Here is a 26,649-nt window from a genome sequence, read left to right as displayed (position 1 = left end):
CTGATTTTCCTATTTTACAGGGGATTGCAATGATGCACCAAATTGTTTGAGGATTTTCCAAGCCTACCTGTAGGCTTCAGAACTACTTAGAGTGCTTTGTTTCACAAAAGCCTATGTAAATGCAGATTTTTTCCCCAGTTGCCTTGATGGAGAACTCTGCATGCTTGTCCTAGTCCTTGATATCTAAAGTATGTATATATCCATGGATTATATACTCCTCCTTCACAATGACGAATGTCTCATTTTGAAACTAACGTCTACTGAGAGTTGCCTGAGTAGCATATAGTCTATGCAATCTTAATTCCTGCCTCTCCTCTGGATCTTATTCAAAACTCAAGAAAAAGAAACACTTACCTGGAATCTTTTGAAGGTGTTTGTTTTTTTTTTGTTGTTGTTCTTGTTCCTTGATATGCTAGCCTTACTGAATTGGGGTTTGGCATTATGCCCTCAACTTCCATAGAGGAACACCTAAGAATCACGCATGCACATAATTTGCCTCTTTTAGGAGGACTCAAGTGAGTAACTTCCTTTCGAACCTCTGTGTTCCTTTCCCGAGAAAATGGTTTGTTCTTCTCCTGAGGACACATTTTATTCGTTCTTCTCTCTATAGCAGTTATTTAGGACTTTATGGTATTCTTCACCTTATTATTTTTTAACATGGATTTCTCTCTATTTTTTAGCCTCATAGCACACTTTAGGCATTTCTGTAAGTTACACTGTATCTTTTATTTTTTTCAAAATTCGACTTCCAGATAAACATCTATAATACATCTGCACCCTCATTATACTGTTGGAATTAATAAGTCACAGAGAGATTACGGAACACATCCTACAATCCTGGTGGAATGACTTAGATTCTTAAAAAAAAAAAATTGCCTCTGATTCTACTTCTGCCTAAGAATCTGGAAAGAGAGTCGCTACCATAATAGCAATGACAAAACGCTGGAAAACCCACAAAATTATAGCATATTCGGAAGCCAGCAGAGAGCTGAGGTTACAGGGCAATGAAAGAGCCTGGAATCCAATACAGGATGGGTCCCCACGTGGAAGGCAGGATGTGCAGATTGGAAAACATGAGGCAAAGCACCAGGGTGAGGAGGGGCCACCATATATACGGGTGAAAATAAATCAATTTGAATGAGTTGCTAAAGACTGTTTGCTAGCACAGCAAGAAAGAGACTCTGCAAAACTGAGATGCAGGAAAATTCATGTCATTCACAGCCTCTTTTCCATGGGCCTCTGTTGGATGTTCAGAAGGAAGACAGGGGGCGTACCTGAGGACCAGACAATGTCTCCTTCTGTGTGGCATACCTTCAAGGATCAGCCACCCTGCAGGAAAGGCACCCACACCCTCCCTCCTGCTCCCTTCTCTCACATACACCAGTTAAATCCTGAATCCAGAGGAGAATCAGGAATGTTGTCATGCCTGGGACCAAGGCAAAGACCCACTGTTGATCAGGACAGTAAAGGTAAATCACTCTGCACCTAGAGAAAGAATAGGAAATGCTCTGTGCCCCAGTATCGATGCCAATACCATTCAAGATCTCTTACTAGCAAGAAGGAAGCAGGAGTTTCCCACAAAAGACCAACCAACACCAAGCATTGGGCAGAAAGAAAGGAATGAAGAAACCTCACCTTTAAGGAGCAGACATAAGCACCAACATAACCTGGTGGAGGGACCAGGACCTCCCAGCATCCCCCTGCCTTCCCCTAACAGGCTGTCAAGTAAGCATTAAAAAGCAACAGGAGGCTCTACTTTACAGCCTGGCATGCCTCGTGTTTGGAGATAATCACTCTCATCTTCATAAGAAAACGCTCAACAAGCTGAAAAGCAACTCTCCTTGGACCCCTCGGAGAATTGATTATCTACTAGAAACTCTGGAAATAAAAATGCATTACCATAAGTGAAGATTTTTTTTTTCCATGAGAGTATCAGTAGACTCAAAATAGCTGGGAAAAAGTCAGTGAACTTGAAAATAGGACAACAGAAATGATCAAAATGGACACACACAGAATAATGAGTTGTTTTTGTTTTTGTTTTTAAAGAAGCATTCGAGAGCTGTGGCCAATACAAAATGGTCTGCCATATTTGGGTGACCAGAGGTAAGACAGAAGGTCACAGAAGAAAGGGGACATTGGTTGAGGCGTTTCAAGAAAATAATGAAAAATATCAAATCAGAGGTCCAAGGACTTCAGAGAAACCCAAGGGAAATACATTTAAAAAAACATTAGAAGCCTATGGACACCACATTCAAGGAGCTTCAAAACAAAGATGAAGTGTTTAAAGGCAGCTAGAGAAAGAAGACACATACACAGAGAAATGGGGATGAGCATTACAGTAGTATTCTTCTAATCAGAAACCACACAAACCCAACGTCTATAGGGCAGCACTGTTACGTCACTGAAATCAAAATCTGAAGTCCCAGAATTATCTTTTCATTAGATCATGAGGTAGAAATAATAAGGTAGAAGTAGAATAATTTTTAAAATAACTGAGACTATTCATTCTCTGGAGATCTGAACTAAAAGAAATAATGAAGGGATGTCTTCAGTCGGTGGATGTGACGCCAGGCGTAAACTTAAATCTACACGAAGAAGTGCATAAGTTAGGAAAAGGTGAACAGAAATCTAACTTGAACTTGCGTATTTCTCGTTTTTTATTATTTAAGAGAATTAAAAGTGAGTAAAGAAACAGCAATGTTCGGAGTCATTTACAAAATACCATTTAATGTATGGCAACCCTAACCCAGTTTAGGGAGAGCAGGAGGAAGCACACTACTCTGGAGTTCTTGCCCTGAACAGAAAGCAGTATAATGACTTACAGGGGGATGGTGATACATTAAAGATTTATGCTGTAAACCCTAGAGCAACACGACAAACATTAGAAAAAAGCTATACCTCCTAAGTCTTCATGGAGACAAAAATGGGATCATAAGAATAAATATTCAATTGACCTAAAAGCAGGCAGAAAAAGCAAAAGAGACGAAAACAAAATCGATAGAAACAACATAAAATTAAAAAAAAAAAAACCCGCTTGCAAGATGGTAGGTTTAAATGTGACCATAGTAATACCTTTAGTATAAATGGGGTAAATATACCAGTGAAAAGATCATTTTTTTGTATGGAGTTAACAATCAAGACTGAACTATAAATGACAATAAAGATTCCTTATGTTTGTTGATACGAATGTTAAAAGTTTGAAGGCACACCAGGAAAAAAAGGCACAGTATGCTAACATTAACCAAAAGAGCCCTGGGGCGGCTGGACTTCAGAACAAGGAATGTGCCGGGGACGACAAGGGAGGACTACACCTTGCGATGAAGGGACTTATTGGTCAAGAAGACCCACCAATCCCAAGCGAGTGCCATGGAACAGCAGAGCTTCAAAATGCATAAGGCAAAAAGATAAAGTCCACAAGTAACGTCGGAGATTTCAAAAATCTGTCAGGAATCAGTGGAGCCGGCTGACAGCTAATTCTTAAGAATGGAAAAAACATGAATCACAGAATGAATCCACACTTTTGCTCAACAGCAGCGCTTTCTTTTCCTGGAGTCACGAAAAGAGTGACGCACAAGAGACACTCTCTTTTCGTGGAGTATTGACCAATATAGATCTCAGCTTAAGAAATGAAAACTTTAGGGGCTCCTGGGTGGCTCAGTCGGTGAAGTGTCCGACTTCGGCTCAGGTCATGAATTCTAGGTCTGTGAGTTCGAGCCCCACGTCGGGCTCTGTGCTGACAGCTCCGAGCCTGGAGCCTGTTTCCGATTCTGTGTCTCCCTCTCTCTGACCCTCCCCCGTTCATGCTCTCAAAAATAAATAAACGGTAAAAAAAAAAATTTAAAAAAGAAATGAAAACTTTATGAGTTTTAAAGTTTTGTATCTACATAAAGCATACTCTTCCGACCACGGTGAAATTAACGCAGAAATCAGTATAAATGGAAAAGATGCAAATATTTGGAAATAGAGCACCCATTTCACAACTCATTTGTCCACACAAAAAAGTACACAAATATTAATAGTAAACTTACTCATAACTGGTAAACATTAAGAAAAATGCCCACAGACATGATTGGACAAAGGAACTGGTACATCTTCTGTACAATGGAATACTATTCAGCAATAAAAATAATTGTCCACTGATATGTGTGGCAATATGGATGGATCTTAACCTATTAAGATAAAAGGAGACGGGACGCCTGGGTGGCTCAGTCGGTTAAGCGTCCGACTTCAGCTCAGGTCACGATCTCGCGGTCCGTGAGTTTGAGCCCCGCATCGGGCTCTGGGCTGATGGCTCAGAGCCTGGAGCCTGCTTCCGATTCTGTGTCTCCCTCTCACTCTGTCCCTCCCCCGTTCATGCTCTGTCTCTCTCTGTCTCAAAAATAAATAAATGTTAAAAAAATAAAAATTAAAAAAAGATAAAAGGAGAGAAGTCATACTCAAAAAGCTACATACTGAATAATTCCATTTGTATTCCAATTTGGAAAAGACGGTACAATAGAGTCAGAAAGCAGACCTTGGAAAAGGGGACTGTTTGCAAAAGAGAATGCAGGGATATTCCAGCATCATGTGAAATGTACAGCTTGATTACTGTGGTACTTCATCACCACATGCATTTTCCAACATTCGTAGTTTTGTGCATTAAAAAGGTCGAATTCATGCGAAGGGGGAAATATGTAAAGGATAAACATATGCAAATTATACCTTAACAAACCTAGCATAAATAAAAATGAAGTCTCTTTCAGTCTTCCATGGAATAGACCAAGCCTTTTTATACCCCAGAAACAAAACAACTTTTGTAGGAAATGGCAGATGAGAAGGTTAGTTCTGCCAGTCATTAAAGTGTATTATTATTCGTTAGGTACAGAAAGGTTACCGGCCTTCTCTGTTATGGATGTAAATACTATTTTTAGTGTCACCGTAAGGTACAATGTTGTTTTTGGATAAAAGCAGTTCTATTCTAAGGAAACACTTAATGTTTCTTTGCAATTGATAGAATTTACTGAGAAAGAGAACTTTATTTTTTTTTATGTTTATTTATTTATTTTGAGAGAGAGTGTATGTGTGTGGGGGGGGCGACAGAGAGGGAGACTGAGAATCCCAAGAAGGCTCCCCACTGACAACGTAGAGCCCAGGAGGGGGGCTCAGTCTCCTTAACCTTGAGATCATGACCTGAGCCGAAATCAAAAGCTGGATGCTCAACTGACTGAGCCAACCAGGCACCCCGAGAAAGATGAGTTCAAACTTGACTTTTCTTTTTCTCTTGTTGGAAGATTTAAGTATTTTGCAGCAAAAAAATATTTCCAAAACACTAGAAGTAGGTGTCATTGTTTTCAAAGATACTCAAAAATGTCAATTTTCAATTCACAGTACCTTTCAGACCCTTCCCCAGAAGCTGCAATCAATAGTCAATACTCTAGCATTTCATATGGCAAATATTTTCTGTTACCATGGTGTATCTTTTAGAAGAAAGTACACCATAATATATGTCTTAATATCCAAAGGATCTTCTAAAGCACATTTGGTTTTATTTGATGTCTCTTATCTTACTATTTTGAGAGAGAGCAAAATTATACAAACTTCATGGTCAGTGACCAAACTAGCAACATAAAATACCTCATTTCCAATTACGAACTGCTTGAAAATGTGGATATTATCAATGCAATGTGATTTTTAATTCATTGATGGGTCTTTTTTTCTAGCTAATATTTTCATTAAACATATTAGAAGTTTCACCTCACTTCTAGTAATATATCATTATAAGTGCATCCAGGTTCAGGCAAGAGGGGATCTTCCTTCTAAACGTGTGTGCTTAATGTCATGTAGAATCAAGAGCAGAAATCTTAGAGGTTCACAGGAAATGGTGTAGAGCCCCAAAGGAACATTATGTTTTAATGAAGTTAGTAATGGCCTAATAATTCTTAGGACATTGCTATATGAATGCAGAGTTCCTCCATATCTCTTTAGACGACTTGTCTACTAAGGCATAGTTATTCCCGACAAGAATAATGTCTTCTTTCAATGATCTCATTAAACATTGACAAAACAAGCCTAACATTTTATGTTTCTAATTATGCAGTCTATATCTTAGTACTCGTTCAAGATGAATAAATAGCATGCATCTTAAAGAGAAATCCTTACAGGCTATTTGTTATATATTTAAACAATAAATTGTATCGAAGTATTGCACTTTCAATTTAATGGAAATTCTTCATAGGACAATTGAGAAAATCACAGAAAAATATGTTTCTTTGTACCGCACAATCAGAAATAATAACATTTTTTAATTTTCTTCCTCTGTGTGTATGGTGGTGTATAATTGTGAGTGTTTTTTTTAAATCTTAATTTGTTTTAAGTGATTTTCAAAATACCTTTTTTTATATCATTGCATAGTAAGAATCATATTAAAATTCATTTTCTAGGTTTTTGGGAAATGGCATTTAAACAAAAACAACACTTGAGTTGCATTTAAGTGGAAATTAGTTTTGCTATTTAACGACTATGGTAAGAAATGTCTGCATATAAAATTGTGTTAGTATTTTGAATTATTAGGATGAAATCCTTAAAGTGGAATTATCAGGTCAATCTGAAAGAATGTCTTTAAGAGTCTTGACACACACTGTCAAATTTTATAAAATAATGTATATTTAAGTATCTCAGTTCCATCATCAGTATACAGAAGCTTGTGTCATTCTGCCTTTTCATAATTTATTATTTTTATTTATATTTCATTTTATACACCAAAGATACCCTATTTTTAATGCGCATTTCATTACACATTGAAATATCATTCTATTTTCTCACCTGTAACTTGTTGATTCTTATCCTTGACTCAGTTTTAAGCTGTGGGCTTAATGATTCTCGCTGAATTCAAAGAGCTCTACAATTTGAGAATATTAACGAATTGTCCTCTTGACACATTGGTACATTTGTGGAAAATGCTGTTTGGTGCTATCTTTATGATTTTGTTCATTTTTTTTTTCTGGCTATAAAATACGCCGTATTTATTGAAAAAAAAAATTAAGCCATAAAACACACGAGGAGCGGGGGAAAATGGCGGAGTAGCAGGATCCTGAGCTCATCCCTTCCCATGTGTTCAACGAGATACCGTCCACATCCAAGTCAACTAACCAGAGAGAGACAGCGGTCTGAAGCCTGGCGGAACAAAGCCCACACCTAAAAATAGAGAGGAAGCTGCATCTGAAAGTGTAGGAAAGTCAGAAAGGTGGAGGGAGACTGCTCACGGGAGTGGAGGAGCTGCAAATGTGGGAAAGGCAGAGAAACCAGTCCTCACCCCAGGGACCTTACCCAGGGAAGACTACTCCCCATAGCATCTGGCTTGAAAAACCAGAGGGTTTGTGAAACCAGTGGTACCTGGAACCTAGAGCTTTAAAAGCCCGCTGACTTAGCACCAGGTGAGCTGGGAGGGTCAGTGATCTCTGGGTCATCGCCCTTAAGAGAGACAGCAAGGGACGCCTGGGTGGCTCAGTCGGTTGAGCTGCCGACTTAGGCTCAGGTCATGATCTCGCGGTTCGTGAGTTCAAGCCCGGTGTCAGGCTCTGTGCTGACAGCTCAGAGCCTGGAGCCTGTTTCAGATTCTATGTCTCCCTCTCTCTGATCCTCCCCCATTCATGCTCTGTCTCTCTCTGTCTCAAAAATAAATAAATGTTAAAAAAAAATTTAAAAAAAAAGAGAGAGACAGCAAGCCTTCGCGGACAGGCAACGCAGAACCAGTTTACAGAACACCAGGGGCAAGCAGAAAACAGATCTGCTCAATGATTTCAGAGCATGTTGGGGGACTTCTCTGAATATGATCCAGGAGGCCCAGAGATTCCCCCCTCCTTGGTTAAAAAATTCAACCAAGGACACAGAGACACATACTCATTAAAATGGCAAAAAGTAATGGTAAAAAAGTTAAAAGCAGCAAAATAAGACAGTTACATACAAGGGAACCCCCAAATGGCTATCAGCAAATTTTTAAAATTTTTTTAAGAGTTTTATTTATTTATTGTGGTGTATGTGTGTGAGAGAGAGACAGAGAGACAGAGCACGCGTGCACCAGCAAGGAAGGGGCGGAGAGCGAGGGAGAGAGAGAATCCGAAGCAGGCTCCACATTCCATGCAGAGCCTGACATGAGGCTCAGTCTCATGACCGTGAGATCATGACCTGAGCTAGAATCAGGAGTAAGATGCTTAACCCACTGAGGCACCCAGACACCCCGGCTATCAGCAAAATTTTCAGCAGGAACATTGCAAACCAGCAGGGAGTGGTATGACATATTTAAAGTGCTGAAGGGGAAAAATCTGCAGCCAAGGATAGATCCATCAAGGCTGTCATTCAGAATAGAAGGAGAGAGAGTTTTCCAGACAAGCAAACACTAGAGAAATTCATGGCCACTAAACCAGCCCTGGAAGAAATATTGAAGGGGACTCGTTGAGCGGAAAGGAAAGACCAAAAGTGACAATTAGGAAATGCAAAAGCAGAAAAAAATGAATATTTATGGAAAAAATCAGTCAAGAAAATCACAAAAAAAGGATATAAAATACCATACCATATACCCAAAGTGTGGGGAGGAGAGGGGGAAAGAATAGATTCAAACTTAAATGTACCTCTATATTTACAGCAGCATTATAGCCAAGATATGGGAGCAGCCCAAGTGTCCATCAATTGATTAATGAATAAAGAAAATGTGGTATATATTTATACAATGGAATATTATTCAGCCATAGAAAAGAATGAAGTGGGGGCACCTGAGGGGCTCAGTCGGTTAAGCGTCTGACTTCAGCTCAGGTCATGATCTCATGGTCCACGAGTTTGAGCCCCGCGTTGGGCTCTGTGCTGATGGCTCAGAGCCTGGAGCCTGCTTTGGATTCTGTGTCTCCCTCTGTCTCTGCCCCTCCACCGCTCATGCTCTCTGTCTCAAAAATAAATAAAAACATTAAAATTAAAAAAAAGGAATGAAATGTTGCCATTTGCAATGACAAAATACACATAATGATATAACAGTTAACATTGCTAATATTCCAAATACATCCAAATTTAAAATACATGTACATAAATCCACTGGTATATAATATGAGAAATGCATTAATATAATTGTGTGTAATTCTCATCAAAATATTTTTATTATGTTTCCATACAATTATTTTAACAGCTGCAAAATATTCCAAAACGTGAAAACCTGTCATTATTTTCATCATTTGAGGGGATAGTTCAATGCAGCTATTATTTCAGATAAATGTTGAAACCTTATTTTCAAATTTAAGGAAAAAAGAGCATTACTATTTTGATTCAGACTTCATAAAATTAAAACTATTTTGTAGTGAATTGGCACTCCATTTACTGCCTTGAAACTCCTTAAAATCATTGCTCATACTTCTGTACATAAATAGTTATGATTTTTATGTTGTTCCATGTATTTCTTCATATATTTATGAAAATGTATTCCATAATTTACATTGTGCGATAATTCCTTAATAATAATTAACAGTGAGGGGCACCTGGGTGGCTCAGTCGGTTAAGCGTCTGACTTCAGCTCCGGTCATGATCTCACGGTCTGTGAGTTCGAGCCCCGCATCAGGCTCTGTGCTGATAGCTCAGAGCCTGGAGACTCCTTTGGATTCTGTGTCTCCCCATCTCGCTGCCCCTTCCCCACTCATGCTCTGTCTGTCTCAAAAGTAAATAAACATTAAAAACATTTTAAAAATAATAATTAACAGTGAACTCTTTCATTCAGCCTTTTGATTGTAAAAACCATCATGTACGACTCAGTGATTTATCAAAATGTGAACAGTGCTCAGATAAAGAAATGCAACATTACCAGCACGCCTAAGAAATACACTCAGGTTTTCTCTCAAACGCTGTCTTCTCCCTCACCTAAAATGAGTCACTATCCTAATATTTATGGTAGATATTCTTTTTACATTTCTTTAGCATATTACCACATAAGCACACATATAAAATGTATTCTTGTGGCTAAAATATTGTGTAAATGGACTCAAAGTTAATGTCATTTTTTTGCCTCTCTTTTCTGGCCAGAAATTCATTTGGGGTCCACTTATGCCTTTCTCTACAGCTGTCATTTGAATATTTGCTATATTGTAGTTATAATTTATTTGTTCATGCTCTTACATGTGTATAATTTGTATTATTTCCCTTTTGTGTGACACTATAAATAATGCTGTTCGGAATGTTCCTGCACATATTCCTGGGAACAAGAGTGTGCTTTTCTCTTGGGCATGTAGCTAAGAGAAGAAATTCGTGGTCATCATTTTCAGATTAAATGAATGCTATCAAACTTATTCTAACGTGGCATTACCAGTATTACCCATGTATATTCACACTGGCAGTGAATGAGAGTTCCTATGGACCCACATTTTGACAAATGTTTTTTTTTAATGTTTATTTATTTTTGAGAGAGAGACAGACAAACAGACTCTGAGCTGGGGAGGGGCAGAGAGAGAGGGAGGCACAGAATCCGAAGCAGGCTCCGGGCTCTGAGCTGTCAGCACAGAGCATGACGCGGGGCTCGAACTCACAAACGGTGAGATCACCACTTGAGCTGAAGTCAGATGCTTGACTGGCTGAGCCACCCAGGCGCCCCTTGACAAATGTTTTAAAAGTTGTAGTCCCATAGGTGACTGTACAGTGATGCCCCTTGGCTGTTTTCATTTCCCTTCTCTGATTGGAAATCTAGTCGGGTATATTTTCCAGTCATTAATACCGTTGGATGTCCTAATTAGGGAAACAGTGGTTCAGGTGTGTTGTTCACCATTCCATGTGGTTCTTTGACTTTACTTCCTAGCTTTTAGAAGTTCTCGGTCAATATTCTTACTGTGAGCCTGATGTCCGCTATATGCGTTGCGTCTTGTAGAACATTTTGAGTTTGCATTTTATCACCTGGGTGATGTCTGCAAGATGGAAAAATCTTATCTCCTCCCTTATTCCATTTATTTGCATTCTCGCTTTTTCCCCCCTGATGAATCTATATCTATGTCAATTTTATTGATCTTTCCAAGGAACTAGTTTTGGTTTCAATGATTTTTCTCTTTTTACGCTTTTTCTGTCATTGATTTCTGCATGTATTTCTTCAGGTGTGTGTGTGTGTGTGTGTGTGTGTGTGTGTGTCTGTTTTATTTTCTTTATATTTTCTAGTTTCCCCGCGTACATCCTTAAGTAATGGAGCGGACACCTTTCCTTCTCTGATACCAGAATTTAATGCTATCATTTTTGCTCTAAGCCATACTTTAAGTGCATCTCATAGATGTTAATAAGTTTTACCTTACTTTTTAAATTTAAAAATGTTAGAATATTCTCTGTGATTTCTTATTTTACCCATACGTTATTCAGAGGAGTGCTATTTCAACTCCTAGTATGTGGAGGGTTGTCCAGCTCCCTTTGTGAGTCTTTTCACTCTGTGCTTATTTTCCTTGGGGTTCAAGAACATACACTGTGTGATTTCACTCCTTTTATATTTATGGGTGGTTGTTTTCTGGCTAGCATGCCTTCTACCACCATATATGTTCCATATGCACTTGAGAAGATATCTATTCTAGGGGCACCTGGGTGGTTCAGTCGGCTGAGGGTCCCGCTTCAGCTCAGGTCATGATCTCACAGCTTGTGAGTTCGAACCCCGCGTCGGGCTCTGGGCTGACAGCTCGGAGCCTGGAGCCTGTTTCAGATTCTGTGTCTCCCTGTCTCTCTGCCCCACACCTGCTTGTGCTCTGTCTCTTTCTGTCTCTCAAAAATGAATAAACTTTAAAAACAATTTTATAAAAAAGAAAAGATATTCATTCTATTATTCTTGGACAGATCATTACATAAATGTTAATCAGGAGAGTGTCATTCAAAGTTTTGGTGTCCTAAAGTTCTTGTCTCTTTCTTAGTTCTATTAGTGTGAGGAAGTTTGAAATAACCAGTTATAATTGTAAATATGTCTATATTCCCTATCAGTTATACTCATTTTGATTCATGCATTTTTTAAAAAATTGTTTTTAACGTTTATTTATTTTTGAGACAGAGAGAGACAGAGCATGAACAGGGGAGAGTCAGAGAGAGGGAGACACAGAATCCAAAACAGGCTCCAGGCTCTGAGCCATCAGCACAGAGCCTGACGCGGGGCTTGAACTCACGAACCGCGAGATCATGACCTGAGCCAAAGTCGGACGCTTAACCGACTGAGCCACCCAGGCGCCCCTCGATTCATGCATTTTTATAGTTCTTCTGTTAAGTATATGCACAATTAGTACCATTATTTTTTTGATGAATTAACACTTTTATGATTATATAATGTCACTTTTTATCTCTGGAAATATCCCTTGTTTTGTAGTCTAGCTCATGTTCTAAGAATGCCACCACTCGTGCTTTGTTTTGATAAGTTTTGCATAATGTATCTCTTTTGCATTCAAATTGTAATAGTTGTGCAAACATTTGTAAATAGAGCTGAGTTTACACCTATCATCATTCACGTGTTTTTATGTGTCTCATCAGCTGTTTATTCCTACTTTGTCTTTTGTTCACCTTCCTTCGAGTTGAGAGGTAGTAAATGACTCCATTTTATCTCATCTCAACTTTGACTTATAAATTGTACCTATTTGGATTTTGTTTAAGTTCATTTATTTATTTTGAGAGAGGGAGACAGCACAAGCGGGAGAGGTGCAGGGAGAGAGAGGGCGAGAGAGAATCCCAAGCAGGCTCAGCACTGTCAGCTGAGGGCCAGATGCCAAGACTTCTCCAACACTTTAATGATGATTCTTCATTATCTTCTTGATTTCATGGTCATTGATGGGAAATCTATCACATTTCTTAATTGGGATTTGATGTAGGTGATGTGTTTGTTTTTTGTTGGATGGTCTTACGAGTTTTCTCGTTATCATTGATTTGCCGTGATGTAACTGTTATATACCTTCACGGTATCCCCCTTCTGTTAATTCATTGAGATTCAGGGGTTCTGGGAGGTCGCTGTTTTCATTTATTTGTGAGCTTATAGCTATTACTTTATCACATATTTGTATAACTCCTTGACCTCCTTCTTGGACTTCAATTTCACATATTTTAAATTGCTTAATATTTTCCCACAGGCAATTGATGCCCTGGCCATGGCTTCCAGTTGTATTTCTCTCTGTGTCATAGTTTTTTAGAGTTTCGTTTGGCATGTCTGAAATTTTCTGACTTTTTCTTCTCCGTCTCTAATAGGTTGCTGTTAATCTTCCAGTTTATATTTCTTTGTGGATTGTTTCTTTTTCATCTCTAGAAGTTATTTGGGTTTTTTAATGTCTTCTATTTCTCAATTTATTACAAGTTCTGGTTGATATATATATATATATATATATATATATATATATATATTTCAGACATGCAAAGAACAAGGGTAATATGCTCCAATCAACAGAATCAACAGAAGGAGGTTCTGAAAGAACAGGATAATGACACCAGGAAACAAGGACATTAAATCTTGCTGGTAGTGTAGTCTGTGTGTCAAGGACAGTGAAGAAAAAGCATGCCATGTTAAGACTCCTCGTCTCAAAATGTTCTGATATAATGTAGTTTTCTTATGATTAGTGTACGCCTCATATATATTTTCCCATCTTAAACTTTATTTTATTTATTATTTTCTAAAGATTTTTTTAATGTTTTTATTTATTTTTGAGAGAGAGAGAGAGAGAGAGACAGAGCCTGAGCAGGGGAGGGGCAGAGAGAGAGGGAGACGCAGAATCCGAAGCAGGCTGCAGGTTCTGAGCTGTCAGCACAGAGCCCGACGCGGGGCTCGAACTTGTCAACTGGAGATCATGACCTGAGCTAAAGTCGGTCGCTCAACTGACTGAGCCACCCAGGCGTCCCTATTTTTTAAAGATTTTAAAAACTATTTTCTAACTCTATTTATTTTGAGACAGAGAGCATGAGCAGGGGAAAGGGAGAGAGGATCCTGAAGAGTCTCCGTGCTGTCAGTGCAAAGCCTGACACAGGGCTTGAACTTAGCAACCCTGAACCGAAATCAAGTGTCGGACGCCTAACCATCTGAGCCCTCAAGGTGCCCCATTCCCATCTCAAATTTGAAATCATCTTTGTCTTTATAATAAAACTGTGTCTTTTGCAGTTTTTTATCGAGTCTGAACATTGCCTCTATTTTAAGCTGTGTGTTTAGTTTATCACATATAATGTAATCATAGATATAGTCAGGCTTAAATGGGCCATCTTGCTTTCAAATTGTCTCATTTGTTTTTGTTTGTTGGATTCCTTCCTGTTTAAAACATTCTCTTTCAAAATCTATGGGATTTGTAGGTATCCCTCTCATTTAAAAATATATTATTGCCAGGGGGCAGTTAAACGTCTGGCTCTTGGATTAGGCTCAGGTCACGATCTCACAGTTTTGTGAGTTCGATCCTCACATCGGGCTCCGTGCTGACCGGGCTGAGTCTGCTTGAGATTCCTTGTCTCCCTCTCTCTGCCTCTCCCCCACTGGCGCTGTCTCTTTCTCAAAACTAAATAAACTTTAAAAACTTTAAACATATTACTGCCTATACACTAGTTATCCTTAATCTATGATCGTTTTTCATGAATTACGATGACACTTCACGCAGAACCTTACAACAGGAGACACCTGCTTATCCACTACCGGGTTCTGTGCTAAGGTCAGTATAGACATTACTTCTACGTATATTAAAAACTCCTTAATACAGGGGCGCCTGGGTGGCGCAGTCGGTTAAGCGTCCGACTTCAGCCAGGTCACTGATCTCGCGGTCCGGGAGTTCGAGCCCCGCGTCGGGCTCTGGGCTGATGGCTCGGAGCCTGGAGCCTGTTTCCAATTCTGTGTCTCCCTCTCTCTCTGCCCCTCCCCCGTTCATGCTCTGTCTCTCTCTGTCCCAAAAATAAATAAAAGTTGAAAAAAAATTTATAAAAAAAAAAAAAACTCCTTAATACAGTAATTCATTTGTCTTTAAGCAGTGAATTTTCCTGCAGGGAATTTAAGAAATGTGAAACTTAGACATGTTTTGTATCGGCATGTTTATAATACCCAGGGTTCTCCTTTCGTTCACTTAGATCAATATTTTTATCTGTTACCATTTTTCTACAACCTAAAGAATTGCATTTAGAATTTTCCGTCATAAAAATGTGCTGGTTAGGCATCATCTCAAACTGGATAGATCTAAAAATATCATAGTTCATTATCATTTTTAAAGAGATATTTTCTGTATATAGAGAAATTCTGGTTGGATGGGATTCTTTCTTATATAAAGGTTTTTTTAAAAATGTTTATTTATTTTTGAAAGAGAGCAGCAGACAGAGGATGAGAGTGGGAGGGGCAGAGAGAGAGGGAGGCACAGAATCTGAAACAGGCTCCAGGCACTGAGCTGTCAGCACAGAGTCCAAAGTGGGGCTTCAACTCATGAACTGTGAGATCATGACCTGAGCTGAAGTCGGACGCTCAACCGACTGACTGAGCCACCCAGGCGTCCCAGGATGCTTTTTTTCTTACTTTTCTTGAAATAATGAGATCCCTCCATTTTTTCTGACTTGCATTGTTTCAATAGCCTTAGTGGATGTTTAAATTCCTGCTCCCTGTGTGTAACTGTCTTTTTTATGACTATGAAATTCCCTAGTATGATTTTGGTGGCTTTTATCCACATTGGAACTTATTAAGCCTCTTGGACCTGTGTGATATATTTTTCACTAATTTGGAAATTACTTATTCTAATATTTTTCCACCCCAGTCTCTCTCTCTCTTTCCTCTTTTGGCTCTCAAATGGCACAGATGTTCGATAATGGTATTGCCACCAAGTGGCCAAGATTTTATTCATTTTTGTTCACTTTTTCCCCATCTTAGGTTCTCAAATCTTTTTATCTGCGGTTTCCAATATTCTGTTATGCTTACTCACTGATTTTTCCCCCACATATTCTATTTTTCAGTTCTCAAATTTCAATTTCATTCTTATACTTTCTATTTTTCTGCTGATATCATGCTGTCTTGACTCATTATGTCTGTCTTTTGATTTACTTCAACAGGTATGAATAGAATATCTGTTTGGAAATAATTGCCTGCCAATTTCAATAACACCTTCATTTCTGAGCCTGTGTTTAGTCTTATTTTCCTGGTTATGCAATGTATTGGCCCCAAGTTTCGGGTACAATGTTTGTGAGAACCTACATTTTTGTTTTCTGCCTTTAAAAGCTCTTCATAGTGTTTCTTGGAAGTCAGCTCATTTCCGCAGAATGTTCTAAAACTTGCTTTTAGGCTTTGGCTGGGAGATTTACCTACCTATGTACTTATATACTTTATTTGTTTGTTTGTTTGTTTATTATTTCTGTCTTGGCTTACCTAGCTGAATAGCAGGGTTTGGGAGTGCTCATCCCCACCCCTCTGTTTTTCTGAAGTCTCCGATTTCTGTCTGCCTTCCAGATCCTGCGAAACATTTCGTCTGACGTGCAGTAAATATACGGCCCAAGATGTCAGGCATCTCTAGATTACTCTGCACAGCCCCCTTGCCATTACCCTGCTGCACACAGGTGCATTGTCCCAGCCTCCGGAACCTTGTGCTCTCCCTTCTCATCTCTGCAGCATTGTTTTCTCTGGCGAGGCCCCTCCTTCCCTTGCTTCTGGTCTGGAAATTGCTTCCGGGCAAAAAGCCACCTTGATAACCGCTCTTGCCGGCACCACATTACCCAGTATCTGGAGAGCCTTTCATATCATTTTTCCAGGCACATGATTTTTGAAGGCAGAATGGCTAGTCCAGCACTAGAGACTTAAGGATGGCCAGAGTCAGATATAGTGGTTGTGAGTTTTTAATATCAATGATATTTACGATGGGCTCTAAAAGGAAAGTGTGAAGGGAATGAACCTTTATCTCATATTCTCTGGAAGGGCTAGGGCAATGTTTGCTGTGATTTCTACTTAATATAATTCACTGGTGAAATCAGATGAGTTTGGAAATTTCTTCTTAGGCACTTATTTATGACAAATTCAATGTCTTTAATAGATGTAGGACTATTAAGTAATTAAGAAACAAATTACGAGAGCCCTGAAGGTTTCTACAAAAGAAAAATGTTTGCTTTAAGACTTCCACAAATCCTAATACCCATTGCTTCAAAGGATTTTATATTGCGAGGCAAATATCCTATCCTTAGCCAAGCCACCATTTATGTGTGGGGACAAAGAAACTTAGGCAAGCAAGGACGAAGGAAGTGGAACAGCCATGCATTCTTTCTAACAGAACAAAATAAACTTGATGTATTTCAGTAGCTTGAGAGATGGCTGTAGCTTTCAAATTTGTGCTTTTATTAAAAGGAGATACAAAATCAACACGCAGGGAACTTGAACAAAATCAGACATGAGGGAGCAAACCACAGATGCACTTAAAGAAAGGAATGTCTAATAACATGATAGTAGTAAGAGCATATTTACCCTCATTTATTATTATGTAATTCTTGTGGCTGGATCAAAGCCTTAATTTCAGATTGGGCCTAAATGTGCATGAGACACACAGGAAACAAAGTAGTATTGGAAGACTTGCAAATTACGCAAATTCAACGCAGATACACTTACGTGAAAGATAACAAACACAGTTACTCACTGGGAAGGAGACCGGAGCTGGTTCCATTGGCCATAGCCAATGTGGCCAGTGTAACAGCTCAAGACAGTACCTGGAACTCATCTTTCCCTTTCCATGTCTAGCCTGTGAATAACCACCTCAGTCCCCGTGACAAGAATGTGGGCTGCTGGAATCCCAGACTCACAGTCAGCATACAGAAAGGTAGTCCCTTGAGACGTTCTCTGAAGAGCTCTGATTCCTCTAACTTGGGTCATATGCTTACACGAGAGCAATCCACACAGTCAGGATCCTGTAGAGATGGGTCCGGCTGGCTTAAATCACATAGGACATGTTCCTCACGGGAAACGAGAATATCCAGAATAGGGAAAACGTCTGAGGGTCAATCAAATAACACAACCCCGAAAAAAGACAAGGGAAATTAACAAAACTTTGATCCTAACTATTTATATCGGAACCCATTTCTATGTGTGTATTTTCGATGTTGTGAATACATATGAAGAATTGCATATTTTAACATTATAAATGTTAACTTTTATATTATGATATAAAGAACAGGGAATTTGACCCCTCTAAAATAAAGTACCTTTGAAAACTGTAACCAGAGATAAACATTTTTGTTATTTAAGTGATCTTACTCCAGAAAAAAACAAATTTTAAATATTGCTACACTGCCAATTTTAATGGCTGCCTAGTATTTTACATATGAAATTTACAGAGCTAGTAATGGACATTTAGATGTGTGTGTGTGTGTGTGTGTGTGTGTAGAAAAAGAGAGAGAGAGAGATCCATAGGTGTTTAAATTTAGGTCTAAAACTATGTCATACACAGAGTATATTAAAATGTTATCCTGAAGCTTCTGAGATGCTTGACATGTTTGGTTTTCTCTTCAGTCTAAATACAGTAAAACCTTAGATTGTGAGTAACTAGTTCTGCGACTCCTCCACAAGCCAGGCAAATATTTATAATCAAGTTTAACGTGATAAATGAGCGATGTCTCGCCCTATGGGTAGTACATGATGCCGAATGTCACATGATCACAACTGAGGCAATGGTTCTTGAAATCCACTTTGATATACGAGTGCTTTGGATTACAAGCATGTTTCCAGCATCAATTATGCTCGCAAACCAAGGTTTTACTGTCACTTTAGTAATAATACCAAAAAGGTTGTGAAATACGGAGATGTTTTCCCCTCGTGTTGGGTGCCATTGTTTTGAGGGGCATTACCTGACTTAGGTGAATGCAGACACGGAAGGACTGGTAGGGTCTTAAGCAGGTGAGTTGAGTTAGACTCTAGACTGGGTGGGTGGAGGCAAACAGTGAGGAAAACAAAACGATAGCGGAAGGTTTAATCTACAATCCATTCACGATAGACACAGAAGGCTGAATTAAAGAAATTGTTGATTTCAGTCAGTGAGGAAAACAGAGGGTAACATTCCCGCCTCTCCTTCTGAGGCAGTGGATTGATTGAAATAGGTAAAGCCTACTTTAAAATATCATACGTAGGCAAAGAGGAGAAGCTTTTATTATTTAGGTTCAATGCACACTGCTTTCTGGTTTTTATTTGCAGGGAAATACTTCACTGTCCTCTTCCTTCGGCTCGGTACAATTATTTCTGGTATGTTCAGCCAAATTCGAAAGGTAAAAATGTCTGTAACTGCAGCCTGTGTTCTAAATCTCATCTTCAGGTAGCAAATAGGCTTCTTTTACAACTTTCTGGACTTGTGTGTCCCAGTGCTATATATCCTGTTGATCTTGCAACACACTGGAGGCTTTATATTTCTTGCAAGTAAATTATAAGTAAATCGTATAGACTAACACTATACCTTGAAGCCGTAACTCTTTGTTAAACGACCCTGTATAACAGCATTAACTTAAATGCACTATAAATTTAAACTGTTTCTTTTCTGTTGGGTTTATGGCAAGATTACGGTAAACAATTTCTATACAGACCTTGAGCTTTTTGGCTGATTTATACACCGTTGTTTATGCATGGTGCTTCCTCTATATGTTACGTTCTTACTCCTCCCCGGGCTTGGCTCACGATTGCAAGTATATAAAATACGAGAAAACTTTTCCAGGTGCTGGCCGATGAAACTTATTTTTTTTTATTTGCTCTCGGGACATCGGTTCTCTTTATGATTCAGTTAATTTTAAAATATACGAATGAGAACTGAAGAAAAAGCTGTAGGCACTGACCATACCTGCAGCCATCTTCCTCTTTCTTTGTTTTCTGCTAAAATTTATTTTATTTTTTTTAATGTTTATTTATTTTTGAGAGAGAGAGAGACAGAGCATGAACAGGGGAGGGTCAGAGAGAGAGGGAGACACAGAATCTGAAACAGACTCCAGGCTCTGAGCTGTCAGCACAGAGCCCGACATGGGGCTCAAACTCATGGACTGAGAGATCATGACCTGAGCCAAAGTCGGATGCCTAACCGACTGAGCCACCCAGGCGCCCCTGTTTGCTGCTAAAATTTATTATAAAAATCACTTTCCCCTCTGTGTGTTATTTTTTTCTTTCCTTCCTTAAATGTATTTATTTAAATTCAAGGTAGTTAACAAATAGTGTAGCGTTGGTTAATTGCACTACTACATATTTATCCAAAGGGAACGTAAATTCTGGTTCGAAGGAGCACATGCACCCCCATGTTTATAGCAACCCTATCAACGATAGCCAAAGTATGGAAAGAGCCCAAATGTCCATCGACTGATGAATGGGTGAAGAAGATTTGGAACCGTGGAATACTACTTAGCGATTAGCACTATTCTTTTAAAACTTAGCTTGAGTATTTGGTATTATATCAGATGATCATAAACGTTAAATAAACTGGGCAAGATGAGCAACTGAATGATAAGCATGTATAGATCTTTATGGCAATAAACTCCACACTTAAATACTCTTCCGAGGAGGGGGCAGCAACAAACAGAGCTTCCTGTGTCTCCCAGGATAGACTGTAGGTCTTAAACTACAGCTGTGTCCCCCGCCTCTCAGGAGTGATGGGGTGGGGGTCACAAGTAGACAAGAGCTCCTTATCAGGAGTGGATGATGTATACATAATGAAAAAAATAATGATAAGGCCCCAGAGAGCAGATCCAGAAGCACCCGATAAAATAAAAATGAATATTTTGCCTCAATATATGGGACTTTAATTTTTTTAGGGCTTATTTTTGAGAGAGAGAGACAGAGAAAAAGTCCTAAGCAGGACCTGTGCTGTCAGCACAGCGCCTGAGGCAGGGCTCAAACCCACAAACTGTGAGATTATGACCTGAGCCAAAGTCAAGAGTTGGATGCTTAACCGACTGAGCCACCCAGGTGCCCCAATATCTGGTATTTTTTAAATGTTTATTTTTTAGAAAGAGAGAGAGAGCACAGGCAGGGGAGGAGAAGAGGAAGGGTGGAGGGACAGAGGATCCAAGTGGGTTCCATGCTGACAGCAGAAAGCCCAACCCAGGGCTCAAACTCATGAACCGTGAGCTCCTGCCTTGAGCTGAAGTCAGATGCTTAACCCACTGAGCCACCCAGGCATCCCAGGTGTTTTTAAAATAAGAGCTGTTTTAACTATGGTTCAAATGGGTTTTATACGAACAAAGTTAATTTCCTTTCATTTTTAATGGATCAAAGAAGTAGGCACCTATTATAGAATGGTTTTCACATGTGGAGGGAACAAAAGTCTGTCTGACAGATGACTAAACCAGGGCCGAGGAGTACTGAAGGGAGGATATGGCTTGTGTCACTGTATGTTCTTAATTGAATGTTAATTGACTGCATTCTTAATTGAATATTGTGACCTTAATGTTATTCTACAGTTCATTTACCCACCCCTGATAAAATTCATTTTGTCTTTTTACAGCCTTTTCAAAACTTCATTACACTCCTCATACCCAACACTTGCTTTTTATTCATCACCGGATGACCTTGTCTCCTAACTCATTAAGAACACTGAAATTGATAAGTGAGCGTGGCATGGATCCATCTCACGAGATGTGACAATGACTCAATCGTTATTATTAGCATTATTTAGTGTCAGTGTCACTTTCTGTTGCTGTTATTAATGACGGTATTATTCCCTGATATTTTATATATTTGTAGAAACCCATGAAGAAAGAATCTTCCTCCAAATACAAGGAGCAAGACACCTGGGTGGCTCAGGTGGTTGAGCGTCTGACTCTTGGTTTTGGCTCAGGTCATGGCCTCACAGTTCGTGAGTTTGGGCCCCACCTCAGACTTTGTGCTGACGGTATAGCCTGGTTGGGATTCTCTCTCTCTCTGTCCCTCCTCTGCTCATGCTCTCTCTCACTCTCTCGAAATAAATAAAACATGCGAAAAAATTAAAAACAAAAACAAGGAGTTTCTCTGAAGACTGATCTGCACCCCCAGAATTTAACTTGCCCATTCCCTCCTTGACATGGTCTGACCATGAGGTAGAGTTGCCAAAGGGATACACCAGGTTTCTTTTGGTTCAACAGCTCCTTTGGGAGAGTCATGACTCTTCAGGAAACTGCTGTGAAGTCAGGAGAATGCAGTACTAAACGAAGATTTGTCCAAGTGGCTGAAGATTCCATCTGATGACACTAGTAATTGAAAGGCAAGTTGACCAGGGACCATGTATCTCTCTGACCACTCCAACAAATCCTTACTCTGAGGGGAACATGGCACCACATTAGGAATAGGACAGCAAGTGCATTTGCCCTGGGCTCCCTGAATGACGGGTGTACATTCATCAGAAGTCTACATCGAACGTGACTTTGTTGCATTTGTTAAAAAATAGAGAGAGAGGGGTGCCTGGGTGGCTCATTCAGTTAAGTGTCCGACTCTTGATCTCAGCTCAGGTCCTGATCTCAGGGTCATGAGTACAAGTCCCATGCTGGGCTCCACACTGGCCATGAAGCCTACTTAAAAAAATAAAATTAGGGGCGTCTGGGTGGTGCAGTCGGATAAGCGTCCGACTTCAGCCAGGTCACGATCTCGCGGTCCGTGAGTTCGAGCCCCGCATCGGGCTCTGGGCTGATGGCTCAGAGCCTGGAGCCTGTTTCCAATTCTGTGTCTCCCTCTCTCTCTGCCCCTCCCCCATTCATGCTGTCTCTCTCTGTCCCCAAAAAAAAAAAAGTTGAAAAAAAAATAAAATTAATAAAATAAAATAAAATAAAATAAAATAAAAATATGTACACACACATATATAAAAAGAGAACAGTTAAAATTAAAAATCATATGAACTTACTAAAACAATAAAAAGAGTCAAAACAGAAACAGTAAGTATAGCAAAAATGTAAAGTTAAAATGTATATATTGAAACATAAATCATAACACAAACACAAAAGATTAATATTTGAATCAGCTATCAAGAATAACAGTTTGCCTTTCTCTATGAAAAGACATAGGTGAATTCAGTGAATGGAAAGGCTACAGAAGGTGCTGGAAAAATATATAATTAGATGACAAAAGAGCCTTAGATTAATTTGTAATTATGTATGCCAAAGTAAATTTTAGATAGGTTGCATAGTTGAATGTTTACAAAAAATTCAGGAACTACTGTATTTCGTCAATTCTAGTATGTACATATCAACATTTTAGTATTTGGGGGTTTGTTTTGTTTTGTTTCTGTTTTTCTGTGTGTGTGTGTGTGTGTGTGTGTGTGTGTGTGTGTGTATGCATTTTAATTTTAGTTAGTTAACTAAAATTGGCAATATCTGTTTCAGGAGTAGAATTCAGTGATTCATCCCTTTCACACAGCACCCAGTGCTCATCATGCCAAGTGCCCTCCTTAATGCCCATCACCCATTTAGCCCATCCTCCCACCACCTCCCACCCCTCCAGCAACCCTCAGTTTGTTCCCTAGTATTAACAGTCTCTTATGGTTTTTATTTCTGAATAGTGATGCATTTTATAATGAATGCTGTATCATAGTTTTATTATTTTTAATGGTGCATAAAATAATTGTGTATCTTACAATTGAGATGTCTGATTTTGATGAAGAATGGCTCAGTTAGTTGAGTGTCCAACTTCAGCTCAAGTCATAATCTCCCAGTTCGTGAGTTTGAGCCCCACGTAGGGCTCTGTTTTGACAACTTGGAGCCTGGAGCCTGCTTCCGATTCTGTCTCCCTCTCTCTCTGCCCCTCCTGTCTCATGCTCTGTCTCTGTCTCTGTCTCTCTCTCTCTCTCTCCCAAGAATAAACAAACATTTAAAAAATTAACAAAAAAGAATGACCTTTAAAAAAAAAAGGAAATTACTTATCTGATCTTGGGTGGGAGAAGAATTTCTAAGCAACTTGGAAATCACTCTAAAGCATAACAGCTGAGCCAAATGTATAGAGAAACACTTCACTGAATAAAAGAATCGCAAAGAATAATACTAAAAATCAAACGACAAACTGGAAAACTGCAGTATAAGTGACACAGAATGGGTTACTATGCAAATGTTCCTCATTTTACATAACTTTATACTTAAAAGTTAGAAAACTAGTATAAAGAATTCCAGTATGTTCTTCACACGGATTCTCCAAATGGTAATATTTTCCCATATTTGTTTTAGCCTAATTCCTTCCGGTATAAAGATGAATATACATATTATACATACACATACCCTGTGAGAATTAATTACAGAGAGGGAATTCCTTAATCTACAAATACTTCAATGTGTATTTTCCCATAACAAGGATATTTCCTTACATACTCATGGCACAACTATAACAATGAGGAAATGAACACTGATATAAAACTGTTGGTTAATTTATATATGCCATTTAAATTTTAATAATCATCCCAATAGTTTTCTTTATAGGAAAGAATATCCCAGGTTATGAGGTACAGTTAGCTTCATGCTTTCAATTTTTTTTACTCTAGAATATTTCTTTAATTTTGCTTCATCTTTAGTGGCCTTGAGCTTTTAATGGATACAGGTAACTTATTTTCTAAAATGTCCCTTCATTTGAATTTGTCTGAATTTTCTTACCATCGAATACACTTTATTCATTTTTTGTCAAAATTACCCCAGAAGTGGTGCTGTGATCTTCTCCTGGCCTCAAATCACAAGGCAGAGAATGTCAATCTGTCCCCAAACCAATGATGTCAACCCCATACTGTGTGCAAATGTTACTTGAGTTAGATCGTGCTTCTCCACACAGTGTGGCAATGGTATTCATTTTAAATACAGTTTTAAGTACATTCGCTTCTGTTTCGGGTTGGAGTTTTTTCCCCATCCTTGTCAACTGTGGTGTGTGTGTGTGTGCATGTGTGTGTGTGTGTGTGTGTGTGTAAAATAAGAAACATTCACCAAGGCTTCCAAAGTCAACTATTCAAGAAAATACACTCAGAAAAATGACCCTCCATCCATCCTTTTTATACTCTTTCTGGTCTACGATTTTCTTCTCCCTTTCTGCTAATTATTGTCAGAATTTCCAATTGTTGGAGATCAAGCTAAAAATTATTATCTACTTTAAGGATTATTTATATATTACAATATATAGCAATCTATAATTCATTCATATTGTGTATTATGTATTATAAAAACATTGTGTATAAACTCACATTCATATATATTATACATAACCTTGTATGATAAATGTGTATGTAATGTTGTAAATGATATCTTATGTTAGGGTCTCCAGAAACACACCTTGAGTTAAGAGAATGTGTTTATGGCAGTTATTAAGGATACATTCCCAGGCGGCATAGAGGAAACAGAAGAGCGAGCCAAACAGGCATGAAATCTCAGATGGAGGGAGATCCTGAGGGCTTAGGGATGACCAGTTCCAATTGTCCAAGGATGGTTCTCTGAGAAAGGCTGAAGCCTCAATCACTTAAGAGTTAAGAACACAGAAGATCCCACGTGGGTACTCACACCAGAAAAAAAAGAACTGTCTGGAACACCAAAAGCCTCTACCACAACGTGGCTAACAAACTCAGCTTCACTGAAGAGAGAGTCAAATGCAAATAGGGAGACAAGAAGGAAGCTATTGGAAAGAGCCATGAATACCACTAAAAACACCTGCCGTCTTCACTGACACATTTAGTACCTCTGAGTACCATGTTTCCTTCTAATCTTTCCAGCAAACAATATGGATGAAAGATAATTTTGTGTATCAATTCGTGATGACCATAAGTTAAAACACAGGCAAACCTAAAATAACTACAATTGCTTTTAGTTTTAATATTGGAAAGATGTTTTATCTGATTGGCCACACAAAGGTAAGTCTGTGAAGCAGTAAGAAGAATTCATTCGCAAGTTTTACTATAAAACCAATCGCTTTTTTTTTTTTTTTTTTTTTTTTACCGTGACCTTCAGTTTGGGTAATGCTTTTATAGTAAAGCAGAATTTAACAAAAAAAAATTTGTAAAACACATAAATTTCGTAAAGCCATTTTTTTTCTGATTGCCTTTATAATTTCTGAGTTCTTTTCTTAATTAGTCAGCTTAAAGCCTATTGAGGTACTTTTCCCCCTTTGTGTCGGTAAGTGAAGCTTAGCGTATCTTCTTCCTACAAGACTCTTCTTTCGTGGATTTGGAACTAAAGGAAAAATCAAGATGGAAAATTGGTGTGAAAAATGTCCCAGCTTGATTCAAAGTTATCTATCCAGCTAGCTAGACAAAGTCTATCTTTGTCTGTCCATCACTATACCTGTATCTGCCTGAATATACTTAAGTGTACATAATTATATCTACATCTATTTATCCATCTATCTAAAACTATGAACTGATGCTGGCGACTTTAATTTTCAAGCAACACCACCATATGGTAAAGACTTACTGTGTACGTGAGAGACTCCAATTCAGTGGGTTCTCGAACTACAAAACACTGAAGTTCACATAGAAGATTGTCTCATTCCCTCCCAGGTCCCGTCAGGAAGTCTGCACACAGGTGTGTGTACCACATGGGAGGAGACACACTGACACAAAGGATTGGATCCAGAGGAACCCCAATGGAGAATAGTCTAGAAATGGAGTCTTAATGGAAGTCAAAGGAACTTGAATAGATAGCTTGTAGAAGATAGGACTTGAAGGAACATGGAAGGCATTTCCCAGGTTTTGAAAATGATTATATGTACTTACACTTAGAATTGATATATGGGGAATATGCAGATTAGAATTTCAGTCAATCTATGGGTTA

The sequence above is a fragment of the Lynx rufus genome, unplaced genomic scaffold (assembly GCF_022079265.1).
Source record: "Lynx rufus isolate CCGP_SWC_20201006 ecotype Redwood Valley unplaced genomic scaffold, mLynRuf1.p SCAF_4, whole genome shotgun sequence".
Lineage (NCBI taxonomy): Eukaryota > Metazoa > Chordata > Mammalia > Carnivora > Felidae > Lynx > Lynx rufus.
This window is presented reverse-complemented; position numbering follows the sequence as displayed.